Consider the following 11,376-nt stretch of genomic DNA (forward strand, 5'->3'; position numbering starts at 1 on the left):
TCTGAAGATTCCACAGGACGTGCAAAGCAGGAGGCTGTCTGGCCCCTGGGGACCACAGTTGTGTAGCCCCTGTCACCCAGCAAGCTGATATGATGCCAGGTGCCTACAGGTAAGTGACTGGGACCCAGGACACAGCGACCCCTACACTGGCCACAGGTCTGCTCTGTGCAAATCCAACTCTGGGTATCTGCTCTCCAGGTGGGTGGCCCCAATCCTAAATCTTATGGGAGCCACGGTGCTTTGAGGAGCCTAAATTCAGAGGACCTGAACTCACTGTGGATAAAGAAAATTCCCCATGTTCCCCTTACCTCTGACCACAAGAGTTTGTAAGTGCTATAGGTGTACGAAAGGAACTAGAAGAAACCGGCCAGACGTGGTGGCTCACGCCTGTAATCCCAGCATAAGGCAGGTGGATCAAGACCAGCCTGGGGAACACAGAAAGACTCCATCTCTACAAAAATAAAAAGAAATACAAAAAATTAGTCAGTGTGGTGACACACGCCTGTAGTCCCAGCTACTCAGGAAGCTGAGGTGAGAAGATCGCTTGAACCCAGGAAGTGGAGGTTTCAGTGAACTGAGATGGCACCTCTGCACTCCAGTCTGGGTGACAGAGTGAGACTCTGTCTCAAAAAAATAAGAAAAAAGAAAAACCACAGTCTATGCCTGTAAGTGTACAACCTAGTTTGAGATTCCATTCACCACATGGAAAACAATTCAGGACCAAATTTGGTGTCCTCAAATGCAGTTGAACTTGACTGCTGCTAGAAAAGTCGAAGAAGCCTTATAATAAGGCAGGTCTGGAGCTGGACCTTAAGGAACACAGGATAACAATGACCCTGACTTGGGTCTTCCCACTGGCCAGCACCTGTGCTCGTGCTTTGCAGGGGACTCTTCAGATGTCACTCCTCTGCCAACACTATGCGATTGCTGTTACCATTTTCCTTTTACATTAGGAAACTCTGACTCTGAGGGTCATATGCAGCCAGTCAAGTGATACTAATATAATTTTAACACAGATCTCTTTAACCTCAAAGCTCATGGTCCTAACAAAATTTAGATGGGTAGGAGGAGGAAGAGCAGTGCTTTTTAAAAAGATGAATGGGGCTGGGCTTGGGCGTGGTGGCTCACGCCTGTAGTCCCAGCGCTTTGGGAGGCTGAGCTGGGCGGATCACAAGGTCCACAGATCGAGACCATCCTGGCTAACACGGTGAAACCCTGTCTTTACTAAAAATACAAAAAATTAGCCAGGTGTAGTGGCGGGCACCTATAGTCCCAGCTATTCGGCAGGCTGAGGCAGGAGAATGGCGTGAACCTGGGAGGTGGAACTTGCAGGGAGCAGAGATCGCACCACTGCACTCCAGCCTGGGCGACAGAACGAGACCACTTCTCAAAAAAAAAAAAAAAAAAAAAAAAAATTAATGGAAAGGCAGGGGTTTGAATGAGCCTAGGATTTGTGTTGGAGAGAAGGAAGGGCATCCTTGTTAGCCAGCAGGGGTCAACTTGCAGAGGAAGGGAGATGAGGCCAAATGTATTGGGAATGACAAGATCGTGGATGGTCTTGCAGCCCTACCAGGGGAGTCTAGACTTGGAAAATGTGGTCGGGAACTAAAGATAGGACCTACAGCAGAGGCTGGACTGGGGCCAGAGACAATAGCGCCAGGGGCCAACCAAGAAGTCACTGCAGAAGTTGAGGTGAGGGTGAACTCCTCACCTCGGTGCAAATCCCCAATCAGGGTCTGCACTCCGGATTGTTAACAGATGGAAAGGAAAAAGCAGAGATGCAAGGGCAAGAGAGGAGCAGAGGGAAAATGAAAGCGTCAAGATCGAACTTCTGTGGACCCATCGAGCGCCCAGGGCCCAGGGCCGGGGCCACCCAAGGGCCAGATCTGCCTTGGGGTGCCTGTCTCTGACCAGAGGGAAACTCCCATCAGAGCAGGTGTGTTTTGTTTACCAATATCCCCAAGGAGCATTCCATTCTTCTCACACCCTTACTGCATTCCCTCTGTGTCTCTAGATCCCAGGAGGAAGAAAAAGGGACAGAGGGCAGGAAGTCCCCTTAGCTGCTGTAAGAGATTAGTACATTTTATAACTTCTCTGAGCCTGTTTTCACATCAGCAAATGCAAACAGCGACCTCCTGCAGTTGTTAGGGGAATTAAATGAGACAAGGAAGGTGTCTAGAACACACCACCTCAAAATACACCATGTTGGCACGTTGATGGTTTTAAGTGAAAGACACAAAAAATAACAACAGCAGCAGCAGGCACGGGAAGGGCACTGCGACCTTCTCTAAAGCAGGATGTGAAACTCCCATGTGGAAGGTGTCTCTGCTCACTCATAGCTCAAACGATGGGCCATTTTTCACAGTGCGAAGACCTGAAATGTAACTTGTTCTACATTAAGTTGGAGGTCTCTGGGCCTTGTATCTTCTGGCAATGTTTTGTGCCACTGTGACCTCATAATGTTTGTGTTGGGAGAGACTGCGTGGCCCATCAGTGCAGCCTGATGCCTGCCCATTCTCCATTCATTCAGCCCACGCTCGTGGAGCCTTTACTGCATGTTAGGTGCTGTGGTCCCCACAGGAAACGCAAACCTGAAAATGACCAGATTCTGCCTGAAGTTGCTCATAGACCAATAAATCTATGTCTACCATTCTGTTGGGTTAAAAAGGGGAAAAACTCCACTCTTGTCTCCAAGCTCCTTCTTCAACTGTGAAACGAAGAGGAATAAATCCCGTGCACGAATCTGTGGTTTGATCCAATGAGGCTTAGAAGCTCAAGTCTGCTTTGGGGAGGGCTAGGACATCAGATGAAATGCAGAAAGGACGTCCTCAGAAAAAAGTAACTGTATGTGTGGATGGGGTGCGTGGGTTTGTGAGTGTGTAAGTGTGTGAGTGTGCAAGAGAGAAAGCGCACACACTCAATCCTCCAATACCAACCACGGAACAAAATAAGCACAACTCTCTCTTGTCCCCTCTGCCTAGTGCAGGGCTCCTCGCTCTCTGAGCATACTGACCTAGTGTAAGTAGAAAGAGCATCAGGTGGGAGTCAGGCCACTATCACGTTGTGTTTGTTTGTTTGTTTGTTTGTTTGTTTGTTTTTGAGAAGAGTCTCGCTCTGTTGCCCAGGCTGGAGCGCAATGGCGCAATCTTGGCTCACTGCAACCTCCACCTTATGGGTTTAAGCGATTCTTCTGCCTCAGCCTCCCGAGTAGCTGGGACTATAGACATGTACCACCATGCCAGGCTTATCTTTGTGTTTTCAGTAGAGATGGGGTTTCACCATGTTGGCCAGGCTGGTCTTGAATTCCTGACCTCAGGTGATCCGCCTGCCTCGGCCTCCCAAAGTGCTGGGATTATAGGCGTGAGTCACTGAGCCCAGCCCAAGCTTTCGTTCTTGGACCAGCCACTTCAGTTCTTTCAACCCCAGGGTCCTTGTCTAAAAGGTGAGATGTATATAGCATTTATGGAAATGAGCAGAAACATTTTCATGGAAAGGAGCCCTGTAGCCTCTGGGGTCAATGGGTCCAGGATGCCAAGCGCCCCGCCATGCATGTGTCAGCCCCATGTACAAGGAATTATGGCAGGCAATAGTCAAACACTAGGCTAGCTGGAGGCCTGTATGGCATTAGATGATTCTGGGAACATTTAAACGGTGCATCTGAATAAAATTAACACAAGATACTCACCACTCTGGACTTACAGATTAGTATTTTCAAACTGTGTTAGCTTTGGATATATATCAACTGCCATCTGTAAAAGCAGTTTCCTTCTTCTCTACCCTAAACCATGTCCTTCAAGCCTCAAAGGTACCCACTGCCTCCACTGTGGAGAATCTGCACACTCAGTGCATACGGGGCAATGCCAGCTTCAGCCAGGCCTGGCACCACCCGTGACAATGCCCAAGGACAAGGAAGGGATTTCTCGCCCACAGATGACTGAAGCAGGTGTTTTATTTCAGAGTCAGCCCTGATATGCCTACCCAGAGCAAGAAAAGAAAATGGAACAACCACTTTCAACAAAGAGCCAAGGACTTGCCCTATGGATGAAATGGCAGCTCATTTGCTAATTAAGGAAGAAGCCCAGAAATCCAATTAGGAAGTAATTGGATTTGAAGGTTTAGAGCCTCGTATTGGATGTGGGCAGAGGAAATCCCTCAAATGTTATAAATCAAGAAAAATACAGCCTGCAGCTGAAAAGAGAAAGATGTCTTAAAATAATATGATAACAAACAAGCAGAAATACCAAAGACAATTCATTTTACTTTGTACTTAGTGGACTTTTTACTAGCTTGCTGCATTTAACTTGTTGGCTGGCTTAGCACTTAGGCAAAGTCAATGATGAAAACATCTGTTCACACATGAATCCAGCTGGCAAACCAAGAAATTAAGTAAATCTGCAGGGTAGGAGGGATGGAGAAAGACAGGCAGAGAGAGGAAGAGGGAGGGAAAGAGAAGGGAGAAGGGGGAGGGAGAGGGGAGAGGGAAGGAGGCTAATGGTAGCAAGCAATTCATAGGATTGGGGTTTCATATACAGCTCACCCTCCAACAACAGCAGGGCCAGCGGTGCCAACCCCCCCGTGCAGCCAAAATCCCCATATAATTTGTGACTCCTCCAAAACTTAACTAACAATTAGCCTACTGTTGACTGGAAGCTTCACTGATAACATAAACAGTAGGTTAACAGCTATTTTGTAAGCTAAATGTATGAGTTTACTGGATTCTTACAATAAAGTAAGCTAGAGATAGGAAAATGTTATTAAGAAAATTGTAAGGAGGAGAAAATGCATTCCCTGTTTATTAAGTGGAAGTGGATCATCATCAAGATCTTCATCATCACCTTCAAGTCGAGGCAGGAGGAGGAAGAAGAGGAGGGGTTGGTCTTTCAGTCTCAGAGGTAGCCAAGGCAAAAGAAGTGTAGGAGGTGAAAGCGAAGACAGGGAGGCAAGCACACTCAGTGTTACTTTTACTGAAAAAATCCATGTATAAGTGGACTTTCACAGCTCAAACCGCAGTTCAAGGGTCAACTGTATTTTTAGGTTCCCACTTTCATGGAGAATGAAAACTGGAGAGCATCGAAGCTTTGTGGCATAAAGACATAGGACCTTCAGTGCCTGCTCCACGTAGAGCTGTTCATGACGAATGCCTTCCGAGGAGGGAATGGGGAGAGCCCAGACAGGGCAGGTGCCACTCTGGGCAGGGCTGGGGAGTAGGGGGCACACACTGTTCTGTCTGTCCAGCCCCCTCACCTCACCCCACACAGTGTTCTCACAGTACCCTCCCTCTCTGGGAGAGCTGCTCTCCCTGCATCCATGCGTTACTGGTGGGGCTGTCCATCACAGACTCCTACGCTTGCCCCTAGACTGGCTGATCCACACCCTCCATGTGACACAATGAGGGACTGGCTCGAGGCCCGCTGTTTACCCCGTGTGCACAGTGAAAGCTTATTCCTTTGTCCTGGGGTTATTACACTTAGGTGACATGTGTGCCTTTCTGCTACACAAAAAAGAGGCCCCCCTTCAGGAGGAGCTTGAGTCCCCCTACCTGCACCCAGGACTGAGGGAGGGTGAGAGACAGCCCTGACCACGTTCACTGAGCCCTTCCGTCCAGCCTGCCCAAGGCTGCTTCGCTTCTTTCTCAGTTAAGTGAGGTCACAAAGTCTCCCTTTTCTTCAAGCTAGTCTGAGGGATTTAAGTTTTTCCTTGCAACAGGAAGCGTCCTGATTAATAGGGAAGGCTTTTCGCAGCATCACTCTTAGACCTTGGCCACCACAGGCTTCGGGGCCCACATTTGAAGGGTCCTGCCTGGGCTCCTGTCTGGCTGCTCCCCTCCCGGGAGGCGGAAGAGTCTGGGAGTGAAGGGACCTAGAGCATCTTCCCTTCTGGGCCAGACTCCAGAATCTCCTGCCGCAAACCTAGCAATGCTTCCAGGGCCACACAGCCCTCTCCCTGGGCCTGTCTTCCAAAGGACAGAACGTGCCGCAGGCGTGTGGACTCCAAGGCTTGAACCAGGTCAGGCTGGGAGGGAAAGAAGAGAGTCTTCCATCTGCACTCTCTCTTGAGCTCACAAATATTGGGAGGGAGGTTCCATTCGATGCATTTAAACCTCCAAAGCAACTCATGATATCGTGATTAGGACCCCTTTTTATAAATCAGCCAACAGAAGGGTCAAGCACCTGGGAGAGAACCTCGTTCAGCCACAGATGAGATTCTCAAGAACTGGTCACATTCTCTTGAATTTTGTGTCTAACAAAATTAGTATTAATTAGTAACAGGGAAAATATCCCAATGCCTGCAGGAAAGCCACAGCCACACCTGGTAGAAGTCATGGGCACAGGCAGCAAGGATATGCACAGGCAGCAAGGATATGCACAGGCAGCAAGGATATGCACAGGCAGCAAGGATATGCACAGGCAGCAAGGATATGCACAGGCAGCAAGGATATGCACAGGCAGCAAGGATATGCACAGGCAGCAAGGATATTCACAGGCAGCAAGGATATGCACAGGCAGCAAGGATATTCACAGGCAGCAAGGATATGCACAGGCAGCAAGGATATTCACAGGCAGCAAGGATATGCACAGGCGAGAAGCCTCTCCTGTCAACTCTCAGAGCCAGCACGAGCCAGAGGGGCAGGGATCAAGGTTTGCTCACGGACATCAATGGCACATGGAGCTCTGCGTTCTCCTGTGACCTTCCAACTGGCCATCTGACTCTCTCCGCATCTTGCTTGCCAGCCTGTCTGTCTACACTAAGCCTTTAATACTTTATGTTTCCCCTTTCTCTTGCCATGAAACAAAATGACCAATGAACAATTTTGCATGCACATTTTGGGGCAATTCCCCCCACGCCCCTTCTATCAGACAGAGCTTGATTGTACAGCATAGTATCTACTCCAGCGAATTCAAGCCCAGGGAGATTTCTCCAGGGACAGTAATTGGTCAACAGAATTCACAGGAGAGTTGAAGAAGCAAACCCTAGGCTAGTTTTCCAGGAATGACAAGGAGCTGTTCCCGCTACAGCCAGTAAGATCTTGATGGCACAGAGAAGCCACTGTTAAGGTGGTTGGCTGCAGAGCAACGAGGCTCATGCTTGAGCCACAGGAGCAAAACTGGGGCCCACACTCTGCCTCTCTCCCTGTTTGACTCTGCTCAGAATGCAAGTCCCTCATAGGTCATCAAATTTGTGGTCTTAAGTCACCTCTGGATCTTTGGTTATAAAGGTGTCTGAGAGATGTCAGCCTTCGCACCCTAGAAGAGAGGGCCAGCCTGCTATGTATCACCGTCCCCTGATACCTGCTGAGAACACTGAGAGCATTGCATCTGCCACAAAAAGAAGGTGGCCTCGGCCCAGGTGTCAGAAGTGGTCCAGGTTGGAAACCCCCAGCCTTCACGGGGACATTGGCAGCCATGGACCTTGCAAGAGACAGCGAGGACGAGCTCTCCCCTTAGTGCAACCAGACAACACCCATGCAGACGGGAGTGAGGAGGGGGCTGGCAGGTGCCCGGGAGCCTCTGGGACCCATCCTCCAGGCTGTCTGAGCTACCCTGGGGCCTCTCAGACTTCCTTTGGAGGAGACCTGAGTTCTGACAGAGAGAAGAAGACAGAGCCAGAGGAACCGTCACTGAGTCCTATGACAAGGCTCTTGTCCACCCTTCATCCTGTGTGGCCTGAGAGGCACAGGGTCTGTGGGCCACTGCCCCATCTGAGGGCCTGAGGGAGGCTGGCCCTGCCCCCTGCCTCTAAGGGCCCTTCCTGTCTCCCTAGACTCTCCTTTCTTACCAAATCCATGCAGCATGAGAGCCATCTCCCCAGAAAGTCACTTTGTGACTTAGGATCACTGTCACAATTCAGCTTCAATAAGACACTTAAGGAGGTTTAAAAGAACCAAGTGATTTAAGTCCATTTGCTTCAGGGACTTATATCTTGGGAGGCCAAGACAACCAGCCATGCGTGCAGCTCCCGGGATGAGCTCTCCCTTCGTGCTCTCATATCAAACGGCAGGAACGAAGGATCATAAATCAACGTTTTCAGAGAGGGCCAAGATCTTCGTGTCCAAGTAATCTCGAGTGCCAGCATCGTCTGAGCAGCACGCGGGTTCCATGATGCACACAGGAATTCGAGAGATGAAACAAATTCCAGGAACCGCCAAGCAACCACCCTCTTCTCCAGGTGGTTAATGTTAATAAAGCACTGCAATTCGTGTTGGACTTATTTTTAGAACTATCAAAGGGCCCATTTTCCTGTATTTTGCACTTGCACTGCTAAACGCACTCACTCACCTGTTCAAGGCCCACATGTCCCAAACCTGCAGCTCAGAGCTCAGGCAGAATCTCTCTGAGGCCTGAACTGCTCCTCTCACTCTCACGGAACCTTGAAGAGGGCTGAGACACCAGACTCAGGGCCACTCCTTCCCCCCCCCCACCCCGTGCTGGCAAACATTCGGGAAATGGCCAAATGAGTCCCAACAGTCCCCAGCTTTTACCTCACATCAAATTCTCTATAGATTCTCTGAGGGCAAATAACTGGGAAAAGCGGGAAGAGTGGGGTCTTGCGATCACATTGCTAATGATTTATCATGAAAACTTGAGGCTGGGTGTGGTGGCTCATGCCTGTAATCCCAGCACTTTGGGAGGCTGAGGCGGGCAGATCACCTGAGGTCAGGAGTTCGAGACCAACCTGGCCAACATGGAGAAGCCTCTACTAAAAATACAAAAATTAGCCGGGAATGGTTGTGGGCACCTATAATCCCAGCTACTCAGGAAGTTGAGGAAGGAGAATCACTTGAACTCCAGAGGCAGAGGTTGTGGTGAGCCAAGATTGTGGCATTGCACTCCAGCCTGGGCAACAGAGTGAAATTCTGTCTCAAAAAAAAAAAAGAAGAAGAAGAAAAGAAAAATAAACTTGAATTGCTGGTCTAGATCAAAAAACGTTTTAATAAATCAGTTTAAACCAGAGTCAATAGGAATGAGTACAGGTCTAGATTTATTTTTCATCTTTTAAACATAGAAAACATGTAAGGCTCAGAAAAGCTAAAGTTGATTCGAGACCACACCCAGGACAGGTGAGCAGCATGCAGGTCTCTTGACTCCTCCGTGGCAGTTTGAGTCCCGAGCTGTGGGGTGCGGAATGGGTCCAACTGAAGTCCCTGCCAAGTGGGACAGGTGCACTGCCATTGTTCCCATGGTGACAGATGGAACAAATGCAAAACACAGGAAAGTCAGCTTATCTGAACACAGGTGTGCCTGCTGCTTTCTCAATGTCTTCTCCTTGGTTGAGTCTTGACTGTTAAAATCCCTGGCATCCTGAACTCTGTTCAGGAATTTCATTATCAGTCACTAAGAGGAAATGGTCCTCCAAAGGTAGGTGGGGAGATGATTGAGGGCTGAGATGGCCCAGGTAGGGCAGAGAGGGGAGGAGAGGGGAGGGAAAGACCCTGGGGAGGGGGACAGGTAACTCCCACATCCGCAGCCCACACACAGTGCAGATTCCAAAACGGCAACAATTCATCCAACTCAAATAAGAGAGACACGTATATTTCAGAGCATCAAGAACCAATTCTTTCTTCAAAGAAACTTTTCAGAATGAGCAAGATTTGTCTATGAGAAGACTATAAGAGCCAGATTTAACTGCTAGTACTTTTAGGTTTTTGCATAATACATCAGTAGCCATTTGGGTCAGTACATTCAAGCGTTTCTCTTCTGAGATCTGTATCGGCTTTGCAGGACTAAGAAAGTTATGTTCAATAGCATTGTACATTGGGGGCAGATTCATTCAACAATTTGTATGAAGGTTCCAGGTAACATAGTAGATAATAGTTTCCTTAGGTATGTAGATGACAAAATACTAGGAAAAGGACAAGAGCCCATGTAAGTGATGGATTAAATTGAAATTCATCTGTAATATGCTGGAGAAGTAGAAACCATTAAGAAAGAAATTTGACTAGGTGCAGTGGCTCCCAACACTTTGGGACGTCAAGGTGGGAAGATCACTGGAGGCCAGGAGTTCAAGACCAACCTGAGCAACATAGGGAGACCCCCTCTCTACAAAAATTTTTAAAATTTAAAAAATTAGCCAGGCATTGTGGCCCACACCTGTGGTCCCAGCGACTCAGGAGGCTGAGGCAGGAGGATCCCTTGAGCCTGGGAGGACAAAGCTGCAACGAGCTGTGATTGCACCACTGCACTCCAGCCTGGGTGGCAGAGTGAGACCCTGTCTCAAAAAAAAAAAAAAAAAAAAAATAGAATGAAATTTGATAGAGACAAGAACAGGACATTATGCTTGGAGACAGAAAACAAACTGTAAGACACGAATGAGGAAATCTCAGTCGCACTTTCAGACACCGCGGCAAGTTCAGCCAGGACCATATCTGGGCCTGGTAACAGGTCTCTTATTTAAGGGGGCAGACAACTTGAGGGCAGGTTTACACAGCATGTTTCCCACGCCTGACTTCATACAGACCCCCCAATGCCCAGTGCAGAAGAGGAGGTGTCAGTACCCTCTCCATCCAGGGGTCAGAGAGTGTAAATGACCCACATGGACCACAAGGCTGCTGGGACTCAGCCCAAGGCCCAGGGCAGGGCCTACCCACTGAACTGGGCAGCTATCCCCTCAGAGCTATAAAGATGTGACCCCATAGTAGGGTGTTCACTATATCAAGTCAGCTGACATTTGCACAAACACACACCCAGAGTTTAAATGAGAAAGGCCTTATGACTTCAAAGTGAACTCCATCCTTGGGGTCTTCTAATGGGTTGGTCAGGCTAATCCACTGTCCTTTCAAACAATCAGGAAATAGCTTTAAAGTTCTGGGGGAGTGTGCTCCCGGGAGAGGGGGAAGGGAGCGCTGGTCAGTGAAGGGGGCTTCAGTGGGCTACAGGACAGACCCCACACTGGGAGCAACAAGTGGGGGTGGTGGAAAGGACATGGATAATTCAAAGAACCAGCTTTGGCCAGGCACGATGGCTCACGTCACGCTTGTAAACCCAACACTTTGGGAAGCCAAGGCGGGTGGATTACCTGAGGTCAGGAGTTCAAGACCAGCCTGGCCGACATGGTGAAACCCCATCTCTACTAATAATACCAAACTATACCTGGGCATGGTGGCAGGCACCTGTAATCCCAGCTACTCGGGAGGCTGAGGCATGAGAATCGCTTGAACCCAGGAGGCAGTGGTTGCAGTGAGCCAAGATTGTGCCATTTTACTCCAGCCTGGGCAACAGGAGCGAAACTCCGTCTCAAAAAAAAAAAAAAGAAAAAGAAAAAGAAAGAAAACCAACTTCCAGATTTGTCCATTGTACCCAACACAGGCCAGACTGAAGAGCAGCCACAGTCCATTCTCCCTTCTCAGCCGGTGACACTGACCAGAGACAGAGGGGACTG

Source organism: Chlorocebus sabaeus, chromosome 25 (genome assembly GCF_047675955.1).
Source record: "Chlorocebus sabaeus isolate Y175 chromosome 25, mChlSab1.0.hap1, whole genome shotgun sequence".
Taxonomy (NCBI): Eukaryota; Metazoa; Chordata; class Mammalia; order Primates; family Cercopithecidae; genus Chlorocebus; species Chlorocebus sabaeus.